Raw genomic sequence first — 23030 nt, 5'->3', positions numbered from 1 at the left:
AAGAAGGATCTGAGCACAGCCTGTTCTTAAGACAACTGCCTCTGCACATCCAGGTGTTGCTGTAGCCCCTCGTGTGCTGGGGTGAGATAGAGCCCGAAAGGGGGAGGAACACGAGAGCAGCCAAAGTCGCATTGTTCTACAGGAGTGTCTCAGCAGGCGCTGGCTCACACCTCCAGGACAGCACTGCGGACCCTGATGCAAAGCTGTGCTTACCTGGTAGAGCCTTAGTTTTTACGTAGTTTACACGTTAGACATCAATAAAAGTTTTCCTGAAAATATTTTGTTTAAACTTTAGATAAAATTTAAAAAATATATTTGCTGTGTATATCAAAATACAATATTCTAACTATTTTGATTTGGGCTGACTTGACAGAACTTTTTTTCTTTTCTAAAACACGTTCGACTTCCTGCTCATGTCACTATCCTGTTTTGTTCCTCCCATCGATATAAAACTTTTTGAAAAAAATACTTTTTACACTACTTATCACTTTCTATTGCACTTTTTTAGAAAACCGATGTACCCCAAAAGTGGAGAAAATTTGCTAGACCCTGAAGCAGCAACTTTAGAAATTAAAAGTTACATGCTTGACAATATTAATAGAGCTTATGAAGGTACTTAATTTATAAAAATGGGAGATAAATCAAAATGATGTACCAGATGGTCACTGTAGCACTGTTTATAATAGAAAAAAATTGAAATTTCATAAGAAAGGGATCAACTGAAAAACCCCCAAAACATTCATACTGCGGTCTATTGTGTAGCTGTTTGAAGAAAGAGGCAGAGCTATATAGACAGTCACTTACTAAATTGGAAAAAAAGCAGGTTACAGAATACCATAGCAGATGACATGTTTCGTTTAAAAATTATAAATAAAAAAGTATTTTGCACAAAATATCATAGTGCAAGCATAGATAATACCTGTTTGACTACGTACCAAACTGCTCACCGCAGTTATCAATGAGGAGTTGGGACTGCAGGAAACTTTGCATTTCTACTTGTGACACTTCTTTATTGTTCACATGTCTGCAGTGGTGATTTGAAGTTTTTCATTTGTATAAAAAAGAAAGTAGAGATACATAAATACAAAAACCAAAGTGGGAGCAGGTTAGATACTAATATAATCTGCTTCAATAAATATTGTTAAAGCATATTTTTTATTTTTTATTGAATTTATTAGGGTGACAATGGTTAATATAATTATATAAGTTTCAGGTGTACAATTCTATAATACATAATCTGTATATTGTATTGTGTGTTCACCGCCACAAGTCAAGTCTCCTTCCAACACCACTTATCCACCTTTACCCTGTTCTACCTCGCCTCCATCTCCCTTTCCCTCTATTGTTCTCTGCATCTATGAGTTTTTCTCTTAATCTCTTCACTTCTTTTATTTACTCTTCTATTACTCATAAACTTATCAAATTCTCTCTCTCTTTTTTATTGTCATCATTTTTCTGAAACTGTCATAGCTAAAGTTACCAACTACTTCTTTACTACTATATACATGAATTCGCTTTAAACATCTCTTCTTTAATATTTCTGAAATATATGACATTGTTAACCAGTACCACATTTAAAAAAAAAAATTTATGAAATTGAAAGAACTCAAAAATAAGCAAGGACTCTGACCCATCTCTCATGAGCCCTTTCACTTTTTAGTTTTTCTTATAGCTACATCCAAACTTATTTTACAAACACTCATGTTGGGCTCATAAATGTAAGATACTGTTTTAAGCACTTTACACATACTGACTAATTTAGCCTTTGTAATGACCTTATGAAATAGGTACTATTATTAGTCATTTAAGATGAAAATTAAAGTTTCTACTGAAGTCTTTTTTTAATTCAATTCAAATTTATTAGTAAAGAGATGAGATAAATATAAATACTTAATAAACATAATTTTCAGAAATACTTTTTTCAGGATTAAGGTTTTACATTAAATATGGAAAATTCTTTAGCCATATCAAGAAAAATTATTTTTTACAAATTTATGTTTAAAAATTTTCAGTTAAAAAAATTGAACATCATAAAAAGTTTATATAAGAATATGATATTTTGTATGTGGAGAGTTAAAATTTGGGAATAAACTTAAAGTCATCACTTTTTATACCTCAGTAGTATTCCACTGTATATATGTACCACATCTTCTTTATCCAATCCTCTATTGAGGGACACTTTGGTTGTTTCCATGTCTTGGCCACTGTGAATAATGCTGCAATGAACATGAGGGTCCGTGTGTCTTTACGCACCAAAGTTTTTGCATTTTGGGAGTAGATACGCAGTAGAGGGATTGCTGGGTCATGTGGTAGTTCTATTCTTAATTTTTTGAGGAATCACCATATTTTCTTCCATAATGGTTGTGCACCAGCAGTGATTGAGAGTTTTTTTTTTCTCCATAACCTCTCCAACACTTGTTATTACCTGTCTTGTTAATAATAGCCAATCTAACAGGTATGAGGTGGAATCTCATTGTAGTTTTAATTTGCATTTCTCAAATAGCTAATGAAGATGAGCATCTTTTCATATATCTGTTGACCACTTGTATGTCCTCTTGGGAGAAGTATCTGTTCAGGTCCTCTCCCTATTTTTTAATTGAATTGTTTGCTTGTTTGTTGCTGAGCTTTGTGAGTTATTTATATATTTTGAATATTAGCCCCTTATGGGAGCTGTTGTTTGGAAATATCATCTCCCATTTAGTTGGCTGCCTGTTTGTTTTGTTGTCAGTTTCTTTTGCTATGCAGAAGCATTTTACTTTGATATAATCTCATTTATTGATTTTTGCCTTTACTTCCCTGGCCTTTGGGGTCAAGTTCATAAATTGTTCTCTCTGGCCAAGGTCCATGAGTTTAGTACCTATGTTTTCCTGTATGTAATTTATTGTTTCAGCTTATATATTTAGGTCTTTGATCCATTTTAAATTAATTTTTATGCAGGAGGACAAACTGTAGCCAAGTTTCATTCTTTTGTATTTGGCTTTCCAATTTTCCCAGCACTATTTATTGAAGAAGCTTTCTTTTCTCCATTGTGTATTTTTGGCTCCTTTGTTGAAGATGATTTGTCCATATATGTGGTTTAATTTCTGGGCTCTTGATTCTGTTTCATTAGTCTGTATGTCTGTTTTTCTACCAATACCGTGCTGTTTTTATTTATCGTGGCTCTATAGTATAATTTGAAGTCAGGAAGTATGATACCTCTGGCTTCATTCTTTTTCTTCATGATTGCTTTGGCTATTCAGGATTTTTTATGGTTCCTGGTGATTTTTTTTTCTTTTTTTTTTTTTTCATTTTTCTGAAGCTGGAAACAGGGAGAGACAGTCAGACAGACTCCCGCATGTGCCCGACCGGGATCCACCCGGCACGCCCACCAGGGGCGATGCTCTGCCCACCAGGGGGCGTCGCTCTGCCTCGACCAGAGCCACTCTAGCGCCTGAGGCAGAGGCCACAGAGCCATCCCCAGCGCCCGGGCCATCTTTGCTCCAATGGAGCCTTGGCTGCGGGAGGGGAAGAGAGAGACAGAGAGGAAAGCACGGCGGAGGGGTGGAGAAGCAAATGGGCGCTTCTCCTGTGTGCCCTGGCCGGGAATCGAACCCGGGTCCTCCGCACGCTAGGCCGATGCTCTACCACTGAGCCAACCGGCCAGGGCACCTGGTGATTTTTTGTTCCATGTTTTTTAATGACATTGGGATTTTGATGGAGATTGTATTAAATTTGTCTATTGCTTTGGGTAATATGGCCATTTTAATGTTAATTATTTCAATCCATTAACACGGAATATTTTTCCCTTTTATTGTCTCTTTAATTTTCTCAATAATGTTTTGTAGTTTTCAATATATGGGTCCTCCTCATCCTTTCTTAAGTTTATTTCTAGATATTTTTTGTTGTTGCAATTTAAAAGAAATTTTTTTAGTTCATTTTCTGAAATTTCTTCATTGGCATATAGGAAAAGCTTTCATTTTGTCACCATTTGGTATAATATTAGCTGATGGTTTGTCATCTATGGCCTTTATTATGTTGAGGTACTTCCCTTTTATACTGGTTTTATTGAGTGTTTTAAACATAAAGCAATATTTGTATCTTATCGAATGCCTTTTCTGCATCTATTAATAGGATCATCTGACTTTTGTTCTATGTTTTGTTGATGTGGTATATTATGTTTATCAATTTCCAAATCTTTGCACATTTGGTACAATTCACTAGTATAGCCATCTGGTCCTGAACTTTTATTTTGGGGGAGGTTTTTGATAGTTGTTTCTATTTCTTCCCTCTTTAGTTTTTTCACTTCTATATGACTCTGCCCCCTCTCTGCTTTGGTTCAGTTTCCCCCTCTGCCCCTCTACTTACTGCTCCACCTGGCAAAAGGAGACCCAGTCACTCCAGGTTTTCCTCTCCATACCCCTCAGACAAAACCCAAACAGCCCGAGCTTCTTTCCTCCCTATAGTCTGGTAGAGAATAAAGAGCCCAGTCACTTCGGGTTTGGTTCCTCTCTAGAGTCAACTGAGAATGTAGATATTTTACTTTCTGTCCTCCTTTTCAACCAGTTTCACCTTTAGTCCAAATGGTGAATGGATCTTTCAGGTGTGCCTGAGAGCCTAGCTGGGGTTACTTCGCTGCATTATAGTTGTTCAATTTCTTGAAATTTTTAAAGGGAGAGATCAGATGTATCTTTCATGCTGCCATTACTTTAACATCATCCTCCTTTTTTTTTCTTCTCCAGTCTAGATGGTGATTATCTAGACCTGCCCATCTTGGGAGTTCATTTCACTGCTTTTTTGTGTACTGAATCTGGTGTCATCTTTTTTCTTAATTTTGTATTTCCTTTGGCTCTTAGAAAAATGTATGTGAAAAGATAAAAATTCTATGACTCTTCACGGATCTAAAATTATCTTTAATCTGCCTATATTTGGAGTGATATTTTGGCTAGATATATAATATTAAATTGAGAAATGAGTTCTTTTAAAAATTTTAAAATGTTTTTACTTTTTTTTTTTTTTTTGTATTTTTCTGAAGCTGGAAATGGGGAGGCAGTCAGACAGACTCCCGCATGCGCCCGACCAGTATCCACCCAGCACGCCCACCAGGGGGCGATGGTCTGCCCATCCGGGGCGTCGCTCTGTTGCGACCAGAGCCACCCTAGCGCCTGAGGCAGAGGCCATGGAGCCATCCCCAGAGCCCAGGCCTTCTTTGCTCCAATGGAGCCTCGGCTGCAGGAGGGGAAGAGAGAGACAGAGAGGAAGGAGAGGGAGAGGGGCGGAGAAGCAGATGGGCACTTCTCCTGTGTGCCCTGGCCAGGAATCAAACCTGGGACTCCTGCACACCAGGTCGACGCTCTACTACTGAGCCAACCAGCCAGGGCTATCTTTTAAAAGCCGTTGTTGCTCATAATAATTTTGATACTGGTCAGTTTTTTAACCCATGGTACATGATATGTGTTTTCTACTCTGGAATCTGTTAATCACTTTGCTGTTTCAAAATTTTGTGTGAAAGGTTTAGTGTAGGCAGAATTCTAAAATGTCTCCCAAGATTTTTCAACACCTTGATTTATATGCCCTATATAATCCCAAATTCTGAGAATATGATGGGTTTTACTTTCATTACTACATTATATTTATGGCATAGTTGACATTAAGATAGAGAGATAACCAAGAGCTTAAATCAATTACATGAGCCCCTTAAAAACATAAAGGTTGTTTGTTATTGTTGCTATCATCTGATTTGTTTTTCCTGGTCACAGAAAAGGAAGCCAGAAGCTGGAAGCACAAAAATGATTCAATACGCTATTGTTAACTTAAATATGGAGGGATCACTTGGTAAGAAATGCAAGTGATCTCTAGATACTGGGAGCAGCCCTCGCTGACAACCAGGAAGAAAATAACAATGGGCCTCAGTCCTACAGCTACAAGGAATAGACACTTGCCGACAAGAATGAGCTTGTAACAACCAAATTAAGTTGATAAATGTCAAGATGTGATTAATAATACAACTCTAGCCCTGGCCAGATAGCTCAATTGGTTAGAGTGTTGTCCTAAAGCACAAAAGTTATTGGTTTGATTACTGGTCAGAGCACATCCAAGAACAGATTGATATTTTTGTCTCTCTCTCTCCCTTCGTTTCTCTCTCAAATCAATAAAATAAACATTAAAACAAGTATTTTAATAATAAAACTCAATTCCAAATATAGAGTTTGATTATTAATTCAAATGGATTCAACTGATGGAATTATAGACCAAGTAAAAGAAATTATTTTGAGCAGCAACTCGTTTCCTTAAAAGAACTCTGAAGTGTTTTTTCTTACAGAAGTCTCAGGAAAGAAAAATGGACAAGTGAGTGTTGAAATTCTCCAGTGCCTTTCTCTAGTAAAAAAAAAAAAAAGGCAGAAAAACTAGGTTGACCAAGAAGTTCAGTACTCAGAGGAGATCTCTATATTCTTCAGCATGACCCTGGAGCAAAAGGACAAAAGAGAAATGTTTGTACACACAGATTTCTCAAATGTTTCAGACAGTGTTAGAAGTACAGCCCAATTGTCCTAAGGCAAGGGTCAAAAAACTATGTTCCTTTACCCTATCTGTACTAACTGCTTTTCTAAAGTTTTCTTGAAACTCCCCCATGCCCATTTGCTTATGTGTTGTATATACTACAATACATATATATGTATTGTATATATGATGTTAGCCCCACAGCATCAAAGGTGAGTATGATGAGGACTGTGCTACCATATTTACATATCCATCTTCTAAGGAAGGAGGCCATTTCTGTGAATCAAATGCTCCTCAGAATTGCAATATCATGTCTCTCTTAGCAACTATGTGCATCTCTTTGCTGATAACTACCACAACTTTAGTGCTGTGAAGGTAAACACTTACTTTCAAAGTTAAAGAAGTATGTCTGTCTGGATTCTTTAACAAGTGTCAAAATTGCTTTCTTGAGGATTAAATAAAAAAGATATGGGCTTGACAGGGCAGTGGTGCAGTGGATAGAGTGTCAACCTGGGATGCTGAGGACTCAGATTCAAAATCCTGTGGTCACCAGATTGAGCGAGGGGCCACTGGCTCAGCTGGAGCCCCCTGGTCAAGGCACATATGAGAAAGCAATCAATGAACAACTAAAGTGCCACAACTCTGAGTTGTTTGTCATCTCTCTCCCCTCCTATCTGTCTCTTTCTCTCTATCTCTCTCGTGCGCAAAAAAAAAAAAAAATGGTATTTAAATGCAAATATTAAATGTACAGTTTTCTAGTTTGGATAAATTTTAACACAGTTACTGTTTTCAATTCATATTATATATATATATATATATATATGTCTTAAATATATATTTTTTTCTTCAGGTAGTGATAGTTTCTGGAAGTATGTTTTTTTTTTTTTTTGTCTTACTAGTAAATAAGTACTAAGGGGAGTGTTTTATGCATTATCCCAAAGTAATACCTTAAATTGAATTTATTAAATCCAGTACCTTAAACACCTTTGATTCATCACCTAATCTACATAAATCAAGGTTCTGCAAAAAACTAATTGAAGCTATTTTCCCATTTGTAGCTGAAATAAATATTTTTGCTGTGTAACTCCATTTCATGATAAAATTCTTGTCAGCAATTTCCCTCCTAATATGTAGTTGTGATAGTCCTGAAAACACTTTTAATTTTGTTAAGACCAAAATGCTAAAAGATGCAAAATTTATAAACCAAAGGTGAAATTCTCAATACACAGAGAAAAATTTATATCATGCTATTTATATTACTACATTTTGTCTGTTTAATTTTTTATACAGATTTGTTTTGCTTCAAGAGGAAAAATAAACAGTGGCATACTTTTAGGAGGGATTTTGAAGCACATAGTAAATGCCAGTTAAAGAAATATGTTATATTTTTACATAAAAATATTATTTCACTTAAGTACTAATCTTTTCTATTCCTCAGTCTAATTTTGGCAGTAAAAGAACAGCAGTTGCAGTATCACAATTTTAATCTCTATTTGGGATTAATATATAAATTCATTTAAATTTAATGGCCCTGCTATTGTTATGTCATATTATATTAATACCATTATCTTGCAGGGAAAAAAAACACAGGTTTTTAGAATAAGAAAATGTCCAAAGCCACAAGCTCTTAAAGTGGTAGTTATCTTATAAATCTGTTCTGTCTGACCAGGGAGACTCCTGCAATATTCATAAGACAGTCAAGATCAACAAAAAGCATCAAATCAATGATAGAAATTTAAATTAATAAGAATTGTTATAATGAGTAATAATTTTGTCATAAACATATTTATAAAATGCCTGGGTCAGTTAGTGTTAGAAGGGAGAATTTAGTTACCAATTAACAGAGTTTTCATTCAATCCTCTTTTCCTTCTAATTAAAAATAATAACAACAGTGAAATAACAATATCTATTTATGTGGAACATCAAAGGAGACAAAGCTATTTCACCTCCAAGTAACTCAACTTCTCCAAGACCAATAGGAACTCATACAACTCAATTGCAAATAACAAACAAACAAACAAACAGAAATAATATCAATAATTTTAAAACGAGCAGAAGACATGAATAGACACTTGTTTTTCAAAAGACATATAAATGCTCAACAGATACATGACAATGTGTTCAACATCACTAATCATCAGAAATATGCAAATCAAAGCCACAATAAGATATCACCTCTCACCTGTTATAATGTCTATCATTAAAAAGTCAAAAGATAACTGTTGGTGAGAATATGGAGAAAGAGAACTCCTATGAACTACTGATGAGAATGTAAATTGGTGCAGCCACTATGGAAAACAGTATGGTAGTTCTTCAAAATATTAATAATAGAACTAACCATATACTCCAATGATCCAACAATCCCATTTCTATGTAAATTGCCTGAAAGAATCAAAATCACTATCTCAAAGAGATATCTGCACCATCTCCATGTTCATTGTAGCATTATTTACAATAGCCAGGACATGGTAAAAACCTAAATGTTCATCAACAAGTTGAAAAGAAAGAGTAGTATACATCTGCAATGGAATATTATTCTACCATAAAAAAGGAAATCCTTCCATGTATAACAACATGAGTGACTCTTTTAATGGCACTATGCTATGTGAAATAAGTCAGACAGAGAAAGACAAATACTAAACAAACTCACTTGTCTGTGAAATCTAAAAAAAAACAAATTTTAAATTCATAGAAACAGAAAGTGGATCGGTGGTTGCCAGTGGTGGTAGATGGAGGGAATGGGTAAAGGTAGGTGGTTAAAAAGTGTGACTTCCAGTTATAAATGAATAAGTTTGGTGATGTAATGTACAGCACCATGACTATAGTTAATATTGAATTGTATGCTTTAAATTGCTAAGTGTGCAGATCTTAAAAGTTCTTATTCAAAAAAAGGTAACTGTGTTAAGTGATGAATATATTAATTAATTTTATTGTGATCCCTTTATAATATATATATATATATATCAAGCCATTGTACCATATACCTTAAACTTACACAACGCTATCAATTATATTTTGATAAAGCAGGAAAAAATAAAATTAGCCATTTTACAAGAAACCTAAAATACCATGATTTTCATAGTTCATAGATGAAGGAAACTAGATAGAACTTATCCTAAATTTAACAAACTAAAAATTTTACATTATAACAAGTTAGAAGAAAAAAAATCTTTACTAAATTTCAGTAACAAAAACTACAAATTTAGAGCAGACTGAATTATTTACCTCATCTCTCTATAAAAAGATTATAGAAAATAATTTTACCATATAAAGAGCCAGCTAAAAATTTAGATCATAGAGATGTGTTAGGCAGTTCACTAGTAAGTAAACATGTTTTAAGGCTTTTTGTCATGTTCGTGGTATTTTTCAGCTTTTAGAAATTAGAATTTTATTATGATTTATTACTTCATTGTAAATAAACATTCAATTTGTTATAAAAAATAATAAAATCTATTTTTACCCACAACCAGATTTTTATTATACTTTATATTAAAAAGTAATAAAACGTAGGTTGTGGGTAAATATAAAATCACACAAAAATTAAAGACATGACCTATTTTTTAGTAATTCTCAGGCTGTAAATGCACATTGCCTGCTCAGATATCTCTCATCTGTAAAGAATGAGTCAAACTGAAACACCTAGAGCTATGTATATTTTTAAAAACTTTTTAAAAGACAAGATTTAAACTGAGTCACATATGAAAGAAGAATAAATCAGGTATAAGATACTAGGTAAAGCTATATTATATAGATCTTTTACCACTCTGTTTAACTTCACTGGAATTTAAAAATGACACCATCCTCAGTCTTGTAATATAAATGTAGTAATATAGTTTAAATAAACATGCTTTACTTACTGCTCATTCTTTTATCTTTCCTGGGGGAAAAAAATAGGGTACTACTTGGTTACTTCCTTCTTGCTAAAATGTTATGATAAACAAATAAGCAAAAAGCTTTCTTGATAAGAGATCCAGAAAAAAAGGATGCTTGTAATTAGCACATTTTAGGAAATATTTTAGTTCTTCAAACACTTTTTTCTTGAAGTATTACACATATGCCAAACATGTAAATTTTAAGTGCACTGTTCAAAGAAATTTTACAAGGTGAATAAATACTTCTATAATAGGTACCTTCTGTCCTGACCAGGCAGTGACACAGTGAATAGAGAGGTGGGCTGGGATGCGGAAGACCCAGGTTCGAGACCCCGAGGTCACCAGCTTGAGCATGGGCTCCTCTGGTTTGAGCAAAGCTCACTAGCTTGGACCCAAGGTCACTGGCTTGAGCAAGGGGTCACTCACTCTGCTGTAGCCCCATGGTCAAGGAACATATGAGAAATTAATCAATGAACAACTAAGGTGTCGCAACAAAAAACTGATGATTGATGCTTCTCAACTCTCTCCATTTCTGTCTGTCTGTTCCTGTCTATCCCTCTCTCTGACTCTCTCTCTGTCTCTGAAAAAAAAAAGTACCTTCTGTGCTACTTAATGCAGTCACATGTGGCTATTTAGATTTAAATTAATTAAAATAAAATACAATTAAAGTTCTTTTTCATCTCCAAGCAAGATGGAATAACAGGGACCAAATTTACCTTTTCAAGTGAAACAATTGAAAAAACAGAAAAAATGTAGGAAATAAATAGTTTTCATGATACTGAAGTTCAGGCAACATAAGAAAGTGAGTTCATTGATATCAAAGTAAATTTCAGACAAGTAACACTGAGGAACAAATTATTTATAATTTTTTGTTGCATAAGGTTTAGAACTGTTTTTATATATTTCTGCATTGCTGATTCCAAATCTGAAATCCATTTTTTGGTGCATGCTCTAGTTTTTATGCAATTTTAATTTCTTTTTGTTACAGTTAATGGCATGCTTTGGTTTTTAAATTGGAGTTAAAGGGCAACGACTCTTGGATTGAACATAACCACAGGCAATTAATGTTTTACAAACATCACTTTTACATAATTGTAGTTGTTTTTAAATGTAAAAAATTATTATCTGATAAAAACACCCTCTTATTTTGTTTTAGGATTGAATCATGGCTTCTTCATGTAGGCGTGAATGTAAGAATAGTTCAGACATCTTCTGTTATATATGTGGCTGTTACACACTTCAACGTCAAAGGTGCAATATTTCATCATTTGTGACACATGCATATATTGCCTATTTTCAAGTTCCCCTTGGCGATCAAGACAAGAATTGGGCTCCTCATATTGTGTGTCATAATTGTGAGGAAATGCTTCGTGACTGGACAAAAGGAAAACACAGAGGAATGCCTTCTGGTATTCCCATGGTTTGGCGTGAACCTAAGGACCACAGCAGTGACTATTATTTCTGTCTGATCCATACAAAGGGCATCGGCAAAAAAAAAAAACAGCATATGATCACATATCCTAATATTCCTTCAGCAATACAACCTATCCCACATTCTGAGATACTTCGGTTCCAGTTTTCAATGGTTTTATTTCTTCTAAGGATGAAGAAGTGAACATGGCGATCAAGTGTATTTTGATAAGATGCATGAGGAAATGGTTGTAGAATCTGAAGGGTCTTCTTCTGATGCCAAGCAGTCATTAACCCCTCAGCAGTTTAGCCAACCTGAATTGAATGACTTAGTAAGAGATTTGGGCCTATCAAAGAGAGCAGCTGAGTTATTAGCCTCCAGGCTTCAAGAAAAGAATGTACTTCACCAGTCAGCTAAAGTATCCCATTTCAGCAAGCATGAACAAATTTTTGTGGACTTTTTCTCCGAAGACAAACACTTTGTTTACTGTCATGATATCAGTAGTCTTCTCAGCCAGCTAGGTGTTACCACTTACAGTCCAACAGAATGGTGGCTATTTCTTGACAGTTCTAAACAGACTCTGAAATGTGTTCTCCTACACAACGGTAATGTTTATGCAGTGGTTCCAATTGGTTATTCAACTCATCTACGACAAGATTATAGTGACATAAAAATTGTCCTCGACTTTCTGAAGTCTGAGGAGCGTAAGTGGATCATTTGTGTGGATCTTAAAATGATAAATTTTCTGCTAGGACAACAGAGAGGTTTCACAAAGTATCTTTGCTTTCAGTGTTTGTGGGACAGCCGAGCTTAGGAGAAACACTGGACACAGAAGAAATGACTGAAACATGAAGTTTTGGAGGTAAAGATGCAAAATATTGTGAATGAACCTGTAGGTAATTGACACAGGATCGTTTTCCCCCACTTCACATCACACTTGGCTTAATGAAGCAGTTTGTTCAGGCTTTGAGTAGAGAAAGTGAATGCTTTCAACATATTATTTCTGCTTTTCCTGCCTTGTCTTTTGAGAAGATAAAAACAGGTGTATTTGATGGACCTCAAATTTGAATCCTAATATGTGATGAAGACTTTGCAAGGAAGATGAATAAGGAGGAGAAAGCAGCATGGCAGTCTTTTATGGCAGTTACAAAGAACTTCCTTGGCAACAAAAAAGCAGAAAACTATGAACTTCTGGTTCAAAGGATGCTGTTGACTTTCCATGACACTGGATGTAACATGAGCATTAAGATTTACTTCCTGAACAGTCACCTTGATAAGTTTGCCGAAAATCTTGGAGCTGCTAGTGATGAGCAGACTGGAGCATCAAATGAGATTATACTCAACAAGTACTCAAATGCAAGAGCTACAAACGCAACTTTTTGCCTGAATAAAATTTAAATAAGTTTTGCGCAAATTTTATGATTAACATAAGTGTTTTAAATGTTCTATTTTGAAATTGTATGCAAATTCTGATGCAATCATATCTTTTAATGTATTAGTGTATTTACTGCATTATATAAATTATTATATTTTCACAAAGATGATGCCCAAGAAGACATTCTACTTCATTATGTTAAACTAAATGTTGAAAATTTTATAGTAAGACAAAAACCTAAAATATTGAATTTCAAAAACAACTGTAGCTTACAGAGAAAAACTAATGTCAGATTTGAGGTCAGCACACTTGAATTAGGTAAGAACGAGTTTTTATGGATGCAACAAAAATTTTGTTCCCCAATGTTATCAAGGAAAAAGAGGGTAATTTGCTATAGTTAGAAGGGTTAATTCATCATGAAGATATAAATGTTTATGTTCTTAATAAATGAAATCAAAATAAAGGCAACAAATCAATAGAATTGAAAAGAAAAATAGACAACCCAATAATATATTTGAAGAGTCCAACACTGTCGTCTCTCTATTATTGGTAGAACCAGTAGACCAAATAACAATAAAAAAATGAAGAGTATAGAAGACCTGAATGATACTATTAACCATCTTAACCTAATTGAATATTATAAAATACTCCAAGGACAACATAAGAATACACATTCTTCCTAGGTGCCCACAGTGCATGCCCAATTGAGATCATATTTTGACCCAGAAAATAAGTCTCAAGTCTTACAAACCTCAAATCACACAAATTGCACTCTGTGACCACAAAGGAACTAAATTAGAAATCAGTAACTAAAAAAATTATGTAGAAAATCTCTAAATAATTGAGATCTCAATAGCATACTGCTAAATAACTTGAAGATTAAAGAGAAATAAAAAGGAATTTCAAAAGTATTTTGAACTGAAAGAAAATAAAAATAGAACATATTATTATGTGCAGGCTGCAGCTGAAGTGGTACTTACAAGAAAACTTATAGCACTAAATACTTTATTAGAAAAGAAAAAAAATCAATGACCTGTGTTTCTACCTTAAGAAACTAAAAATAGAACAAACTAAATGCAAGATAAGTCAAATGAATTACATAAAAAAAGGCAGGGTAGAAAGTAATAAAACAGAAAAACAGTTTTTTAAAAAGAATAAAATCTAAAGACTTTTTTTGAGAAGCTTGATAAAAGTGAAAATCCACTAAATGAAATAATCAAAAACAAAAATGAGAAGACAAAAATTACTAATGCTAAGAACGAGAGAGCTGATATCACTGCAGATTATATAATTACTTAAGAAGAAATAAGAGACTATCATTAAAAAAAAACTGTATGGCAATAAATTCAACAACTTAGATAGAATAGACACATTTTTTAAACGATACAAAGTAACAGAGATCACTTAAGAATAAATATTTGAGCCTGACCAGGTGGTGGCACAGTGGATAGAGAGTCAGACTGGATGTGGAAGACACAGGTTCAAGACCCCGAGGTCGCCAGCTTGAGCGTGGGCTCATCTGGTTTGAGCAAAAGCTCACCAGCTTGGACCCAAGGTTGCTGGCTCAAGCAAGGGCTTACTCAGTCTGCTGAAGGCCCATGGTCAAGGCACATATAAGAAAGCAATTAATGAACAACTAAGGTGTCGCAATGCGCAGCAAAAAACTAATGATTGATGCTTCTCATCTCTCCATTCCTGTCTGTGTGTCCCTGTCTATCCCTCACTCTGACTCCTCTCTGTTTCTGTAAAAAAATAAAAAATAAAAATAAAAAAGAATATTTGACTAATTCGACATTTGTTTCTTATTTTTTTTAAAGTCTCTGAAAATAAAGAAAAGGAACTCCTTTAATCTGATAAAAGACACCTATGATAAACCTACAGTTAACATCATATTTAATAATGTAAGACTGACTTCTTTTCCCCTATGATAAGAACAGTGTTAAATGTGAATAATATAACTTTGTAATTCAGTAAACATATGTAAATGAGAGTTTTATTCACATGCTGATTGTAAGCCACTTATAGAAATTTAAATTCTCTTTACAGCTTTAAAAAAAAACTCCAAAGATGGTTATGTCCTTTAGAAATACCAATTTCCAGCACAATCACAAGTTATATTATATAATATTTAAAAGGGTAATAAGATTTTAACAGTTATATTATACAGATTAACTAACTTTTTTTAATTCCAGATAGAATTGGCTTTCATTGTATTCATTATGCCTTCTTGGAGTACTACACACATTTCAAAATGGCTTCATATACATTTTACCAGTGGATATGTTCAACAGTTCTATAACAAAGTTAAGGCAGGTATTTCCATGTTATTACATATGATTGTATCTGCTTCAAGGTATAGTAATATTTGTGTCACCAGAAGTGTTCAAGTTGAGGTTGAATGACAGATTATCCTCAGTGGGCCATTCTCCATCTTCAAAAAAAAAATACAATTGACCACATAAAAGTCAATGTCTTCTTTGTTGCTGACAATGACCTTTTAAAAGAAGTTATTTTTTATATAGGTCACATGTAGCATAAAACTTAAAGCTTTCAATTTTTTTCTTTAAAATTACAGAGCTATCATTTTATCCAAAAATTCATATTTCACCAGGTATTCTTATTGAAATTATTCCTTCATAATTCATCATTTTCCTTGGTAATTTAAAAAATATGCCCTCATTGGGAGGGATCCCAAGATATCATTGGAGTAGGCAGATGTTCCAACTGCCACCTCCCAGGACCAAATTGGATTACAATTTGATTTAAGAACAATCACCTTGAAAAATCAACTTTGGACTAAACAAAGAGGAGTCTATAACCAAGGATCATAGAAGAAGCCAAACTGAGACTGGAAGAAACAGCAGAGATGCGGAAAGGGCTGCCCCACTGTCAGGAGCGAGTGGTGGTGGAGGGTCCAGAGGAATTCACTGTGGGGAGGTTTGCTCTGAAAGGGGAGGGTCCTCAGCCTCAGGAAAGGTGTCCCAGTGTGGGGAAAAAAGCTGTGTTAGACTTGCTCATAGGTTTACTGGCTGCAAGCCTTTTGTGCTAATAGTGCAGGAGCACATGACAGCACTGTTGTAAGGATGTAAATACTTCCCCTCAGGAGGGATAAGGAAGATCCTGCCCCACCACTGAGAGGTGCATTTGAGTTTCTTTTTCCCCTCCCTGATTCCTTGCCCTCTGCTGCGAAAAGCAACTTTCTTCTTTTCCCTTGGTTTTCTTTTGACTAGCCTGTCTTGGTGAGCCTCTAATAAATTGGACTGATCTATCATCCTCCAACTCCACTGTTTCTTTACTGTCTTCTGAAATTCAATGAGAACCTACATGGCCACTGCAGCAGCCACTGGCTTTACACCCAGCCTAGAGCCTCAGAGCCTAGAAAAGGCACCCCCACAGCATTTAGGGTGAAAAGAGCTGAGGTTTCTCTCTTCGAGAAAGAGATGGAGCTCTCAGAGAATCAGGCTCCACCTTAAAGGGCCAGCACAGAGAATTTCATTCTCAGCCACTCACCCAGGGCTCCAGTGGAGGGAGGGCTAAAAGAACTAGAGTTGTGTGAAGAAAGTGTAAAGTTGGTGGCCCAGGGAGAAACACTGTGGGAGACGGCTGCTGGAGCCCCTGTGCTAAGCCATTCTCCAACACCACTGTCACCATCTTTCTTGGGTGGTGCAGTCCCTTCTGAGTGGCATCAGTCTGGGGAAAACAACTGCCCCTCCCTCAGGAATTCCTCCTGGGTCATTCTGAAAAGTCATCCAAGAAACAGGTAGTATGTCAAGAACTCAGTTTTCTGGCATTGAGGCTGGAACTTCCCTCCACCCTCCTCCCGAATCTATCACTGGTGCTTCTACCTCATGGGAGACTCCGTAGAAACTGTTCAGACTGTGAGCAGATCACATCTCTGGATTTCAGAGGACACACCCACTGGACTCCTGGGGACCACACCTACTGAGGTCTGTGAAAAAAGTCTGGACAGACTGACACCTCGGGCCAAGGACAGAGTCACACCCACCACCCTTCCTAATCCCTGAATTACCCCAGGCTCTAGACTATACCAGAGGTTTTTTCAGTGACCAAGCCCAACAAGCAGCCAGTAGACAGATGCTGCAGGAGTTGAGGTTCAAGGAACCTTATTCTTTTTTTTTTTAAGGAACCTTATTTTTTTGCAGGCATTCTCCCATGCCCAGTATGGGTAAAAGCCAGCCTATCTGTGTGGCTTGGTATTTCTATGTGCACCTAGGACCAGCAAAGGTAGTAGCCACAAACTCTGGATTGTTTGTAGTTCCAAGAAGGTCTCTGAGGGCCAATCATAGGTAGTGTTCCCCAATGATCTGCACTGAGTTCCCTCCAGTGAGGCCCAGGGCCAGCACATCTAGTGGCCAGCTGCAGAGAGCATTAGTTTAGGACTTAACAATCTTTGCTGGCAGTGTGTCCTAAGGGAGGGCACATCAGATACCGGGCCCAGGTAAGGCCAGTCCACTTTCTATAGTCAGCACCAACAGCAGCTCATGTGCACTGGGCAGGGTGGAACTTTACAGTTAGTGGGCCTGGGTGCTGTATATTCTGCCCCACTGGGCTAGGTTCCACAGGGGGAAGGGAAAAAGGCTTGAACCATGAATATTCAAATTGAGGGTCTCCATAAGCTTAGTGTTGGGTCTGGTTGAGGGACTTAGCCAACTTCTGTGGGGGCACAGTCAGCCCCAGGGGAGTACTCTATCAGTCTTCCCCCATAAGACCAAGGACTCCCTAGCTAGACAAACTTTGGCAGAGAGGACTGTAGGCCCCACCCAATCTAAACCTGCTACACACATTGCTAGGGAGAAATAGAATTGGAGTATCCAGCAGTGTCTGAGGGATTAGGCTCTAGAGTAAGGGCCACTTTCCCTGTACTGAGCTCCTCACCAAGAGACCCCTGAAGTAGGGCGTCTCACTAATGTTGTATTCCCAACCTCAACTGCCCTAACCCACCAAGCTTGCAACCTGTAGAGGGGTTGGTGAGGTGAAGCCTGTCTGAGCCCACACTACAGTCTTTCTACAGAAGACTCTGTGGAAAGACTATGCAGCTGCAAGAGGATGTAGAACAGCTGAAAAGTGGAGGCAAATCTTAAGGAGCTTGGGGCTTTTACTAAGCTACTGTCATCTCTAAGAAGGAGGAAGCTGATCCTTATACACAGGTTGGCTCCTCCCACACTACACAGGAACAGGAAATGCAGACACAAACAGTGAACAGAGCAGTAGCTCCAGAAAGGTAGCCAACAGCAGCTTACAAACAACAGCTGAGACCAACCCAAGAAGATCTAGAACAGGGGTTGGGAACCTATAGCTCGTGAGCCAGATGTGGCTCTTTTGATGGCTGCATCTGGCTCGCAGACAAATCTTTAATTAAAAAAATAATAATGTTAAAAATATAAAACATTCTCGTGTATTACAATCCATTTATTTCCTACCGCTCGTGTTCATGGTTGTGGGCAACTGAAGCCAATCACAGCTGTCCTCCGGGACAACACCAAATTTTTATTGGATAATGCATAACATACATGGATAGTTGTATGGCTCTCATGGAATTACATTTTAAAATATGTGGCGTTCATGGTTCTCTCAGCCAAAAAGTTTCCCAACCCCTGATCTAAAACCAACACAACCAGTAGTGGGTGGCAGATAGCATCAGTATTAGACTCAGCTACCTACACAAGCAGGAAGCCCAAAGGAGGAGTCCAGCAGGCACCAGACACATGGAAAATAAATACACCCAACAGGACAGACACTACACAGTGCCTAATACACATGATCAAGGCTGACCCTTTTTTGTTGTTGTTATTCCTTAGGATAAGTGGAGAGGCAAAGAAACAGACTGCTACATGTGCCCTGATGGGGATCCACTGAACAAGCCCCTTACCAGGCATTACTCTGCCCATCTGGAGCTTTTGCTCTGTTGCTTGCTAACTGAGCTATTTTAGCACCTGAGGCAAAACCATAGGACCATTCTCAGTGCCTGGGACCAACTTGCTCCAAATGAGCCATGGCTGTGAGGGGAAAAGAAAGATAAAAAGAGAACAGGAAGAAGGGGAGGGTTGAAGAATCAGATGGATGCTTCTCCTGTGTGCTCTGACTAGGAATTGAACTTGGAATATTTAAATGCTTGGAACATCTGAAAACTTTACCACTAAATCAGTCAACCAGAGCCAAGGTGGAACTTTAGAGCCAGCCAGACTGAAGGGATAACAGCACCCGTGAAAAGACCAACTGCACTCAATACTCAAATAAAACTGGAGGGGTAAAATTAACCTTACAAAACATTCCTAGCCTGACCAGGCGGTGGCACAGTGGATAGAGCATCAGACTGGGATGCAGAGGACCTAGGTTCAAGACCCCGAGGTCACCAGCTTGAGTGCAGGCTCATCTGGCTTGAGCAAAAAAAGAAAAGCTCACCAGCTTGGACCCAAAGTCGCTGGCTTGAGTAAAGAGTTACTCAGTCTGCTGAAGGCCCATGGTCAATGCATATATGAGAAAGCAATCAATGAACAACTAAAGTGCTGCAATTAAAAACTGATGATTGATGCACCTGTTTGTCTGTCCCTATCTATCCCTCTCTCTGGCTCTCTCTCTGTCTTTTTAAAAAAATAAATAATTAAAATAAAAAAAATTTAAAAAAAAGAAACATTCCTAGAGCAACATATTTAGGTGGCCTGGAGGTCAGTAACACAGAGCCTATTTTTCTTATACAGACACCACAACAAATTTTCAAGTCACATAGTGCTACCTAATACACAGACAAAATAGGCAGAAAAAGAAATATGACCTAAATGAATCAATAAGAGAAATCCTCAGAAAAAGAACTAAATAAAATGAAAGTAACTAAACTACCAGATTCAGAGCTTAAAACATGATCTTTAGGATGCTCAAGGATCCTAGAGCAACATTGGCTAATCATGATGAAAACTTAAACAAAAAGATTGCAAGCATCAAAAAGGACATTGAAATAATAAAAAAAAATTAATCAGAAATGACAAATACAATATAAGAAATGAAATCTGCACTAGAAGGAATCAACAGCAGGCTGGATAAAGCAGAGGACTAAATCAGTGACTTAGAGCAGTGTTTTTCAACCAGTGTGCCATGAGACATGGTCAGGTGTGAGTATAAATACATTTAGAAACTATATTATTAACTATATGTATAATATGTACTGTGTTAGAGTGTCATTTTGTGTCATTTTGGTAGGTGGTGTGCCCCAAAATTTTGTAAATGTAAAAAATGTGCCACGCCTCAAAAAAGGTTGAAAATCACTGATTTAGAGGACAAGGTAAACATAAGCACAGAAGCAGAGCAGCAAAAAAATAAATAAATAAATAAAAAAGAAGCTCAAAAAGACTGAGGAAACTCTAGACCTCTGTGGCAACATGAAGAGAAAAAACATCTGCATCATAGCGGTTCTTAAAGGAGAAGAGAACAAACAAGGGATAGAGAACCTGTTTAAAGAAATTATAGCTAAAAATTTCCCTAAATTGATGAAGGAAAAAGTCACAAAAGTTCACAAAGCACAGAGTCCCATTAAAGAGGAACCCAGAGGCCTATACCAAGACACATCATAATTAAAATGCCAAAGAGGCAAAGAAAGAATATTAAAAGCTTCAAGGGAAGAGCAGTTAATTACTTACAGAGGAGCCCCATAAAGATGGCATCTGACTTCTCAACAGAAATACTCAAGGCCAGAAAGGATTGGCAAGAAATATTCAAAACAATGGAAAATTAGAACCTACAATCAAGACTACTTTATCAAGCAAGACTCTCATTTAAAATTGAAGGAGAAATAAATAGCATCCCAGACAAAAAAAGGTTCAAGGAATTTATTACAACCAAACCAGTACTGCAAGAAATGTTAAGGGGCCTGCTATAAAAAAAAAAAGAAAAAAGAAAAAAGTTTTTGAGAAAAAGAGGATGGTAGGTTAAAGAATAAAATGGCAATAAATAAGTACATGCCAATAATAAACTTAAATGTAAATAGATTAAATGCTCCAAACAAAATACATAGGGCAGCAGAAAAAAGGACCTGTATATATGCTGTCTGCAAGAGACCCACCTCAGAACAAAGGATACACATAGGCTAAAAGTAAAGAAATGGAAAAAAGTATTTCACACAAATGGAAATGAAAAGAAAGCTGGGGTAGCAATATTTATATCTGACAAAATAGCCTTTAAAATAATGCGATAGAGTGACAGCAGAGAAATGGCACTGTGAGGGGTGCTCCCTATATCTCCTCCTGAAATTTTAACAAATTCAACAAGAGACAGAGAAACAATCTCAGAAGCATCTGCAATATACACACACCAGACAAAGGTATGATTGGGTAAAAAGGTGGCTAAATATATAATCCACTCTGAAGGAAATAAGATGGAAAATGGAGTATTCCACCTTTCTCACTGATCTGAGGAAGGGCCACTTTCACCTAGAACCAAGAGAAATGAAGGATTAGTGGCAGAGAGAATAAACTGGGCTAAGGCAGATGATCAAGCCAAGGAGATAGCATTACGACTCAGCCTTAGATCACAGACACGGGGCTAGCACAGGTGGCAGATTCCAATGAAAGTAGCCAGAGAAGATTGCCCATGCAGGCCAGTGCCAGAGCAGCTTTGGGCTTTGTGTGCTCCTGGTTCATGATCATGGGTGGTGTGTGAGTGGTTCCACCTAACATCTCTGGCGTGAGTATGCATGTTTGTTGTCAGAGAGGCTAGGCTGGAGATTGTCAGCAGTGGACTTCTGCATGGGCTGTAGCCAGTGTGTCTGTGTGCTCCCAGCTCCCGGAACAACAGCACGGGAAATGCACAAAGGCCAGGATCACTAGGCCAGGACCTTTCTGGGTGGGGCGCCTCCGCGAGCCAATACAGGTCACAGAGTGCATTCCTGTGGAGCAGACATCCGAGTGCACTGCAGAAGTCATGGAGGCTGGGCTGCAGGTTACCAAACAGGGCACAAGGGAGAAAAGACTGTGGAGATTAGAACTGTGGAGTGCTAAGGTGAACTAGACAGGCCTGGGGGCCCTTAGAAAGGTGTCTGATCAGCAATATCCTCCCTGCCCTGCCTACTTTTTCTGGCAGCTCTGGTTGGCACAGCCTTACCCAGAACTGTGCTTTGAGTGGTGCTAGAGGAAGAACTTGGAAGCTCTTAGAATCTCTTGCTCCACAAGAAGTGGCTGGGGCAACTTCACAGCTGAGTTCCCAGGCACCTGGCTTAGAAGGGAGAGACTTGGGGAGAGGCACCTGGAAAACTGACTGACTCTCCCATTGTCAGTGCCTGCAAACCCTAACAAGTACCGCCTACCAATGGGATTGACACCCAGCTTACATCATCACCACAGTGACATATCAGCAAATCTCTACTCAAGAGCCCCACAGGGGCAAAACCTATAGTAAAGCATCACCTGCCAAAAAGAAAAAGAAAACAATGAAGAAGCTACCTCTCAAAACCAGGAAAGAATTATATTTTTAATAACTTCTTTTCATTTATTTCTTGTTGTTTTATCTTTTTTTTCCACTTTGGTCATTTTATCTTCTTTCCATCTTATTCTTTCCTTTTCATTTTGAACTTTATTATCTATAAGTGTTACATTTTTTATTCTTGTATTTTTTAATGAGTGTTACATTTCAAAAACCTAAACTTTTTTTCTTCTTTTCTCTCTCTTTTTTCTCTTACTTTTTCTCTCGTTCAATCATCATTTATGCACAAATTATTGTATTCTGAATTCATATTTTTTGTGTGGCATTTTGTGTGTTTTTTACTTCATTTTTTATCTCTTTGTCATTTTTCCCCAGCTCTGGCTCACCATTCTATGTAGTTTTTGTTCCACTTATCATAATAATATTTTCATTTTTTCACAGTATTTTTTCAATTTTAATTTTATT

The sequence above is a fragment of the Saccopteryx leptura genome, chromosome 2 (assembly GCF_036850995.1).
Source record: "Saccopteryx leptura isolate mSacLep1 chromosome 2, mSacLep1_pri_phased_curated, whole genome shotgun sequence".
Lineage (NCBI taxonomy): Eukaryota > Metazoa > Chordata > Mammalia > Chiroptera > Emballonuridae > Saccopteryx > Saccopteryx leptura.
The sequence above is the reverse complement of the archived record's forward strand: the minus strand, read 5'-3'. Positions refer to the sequence as shown.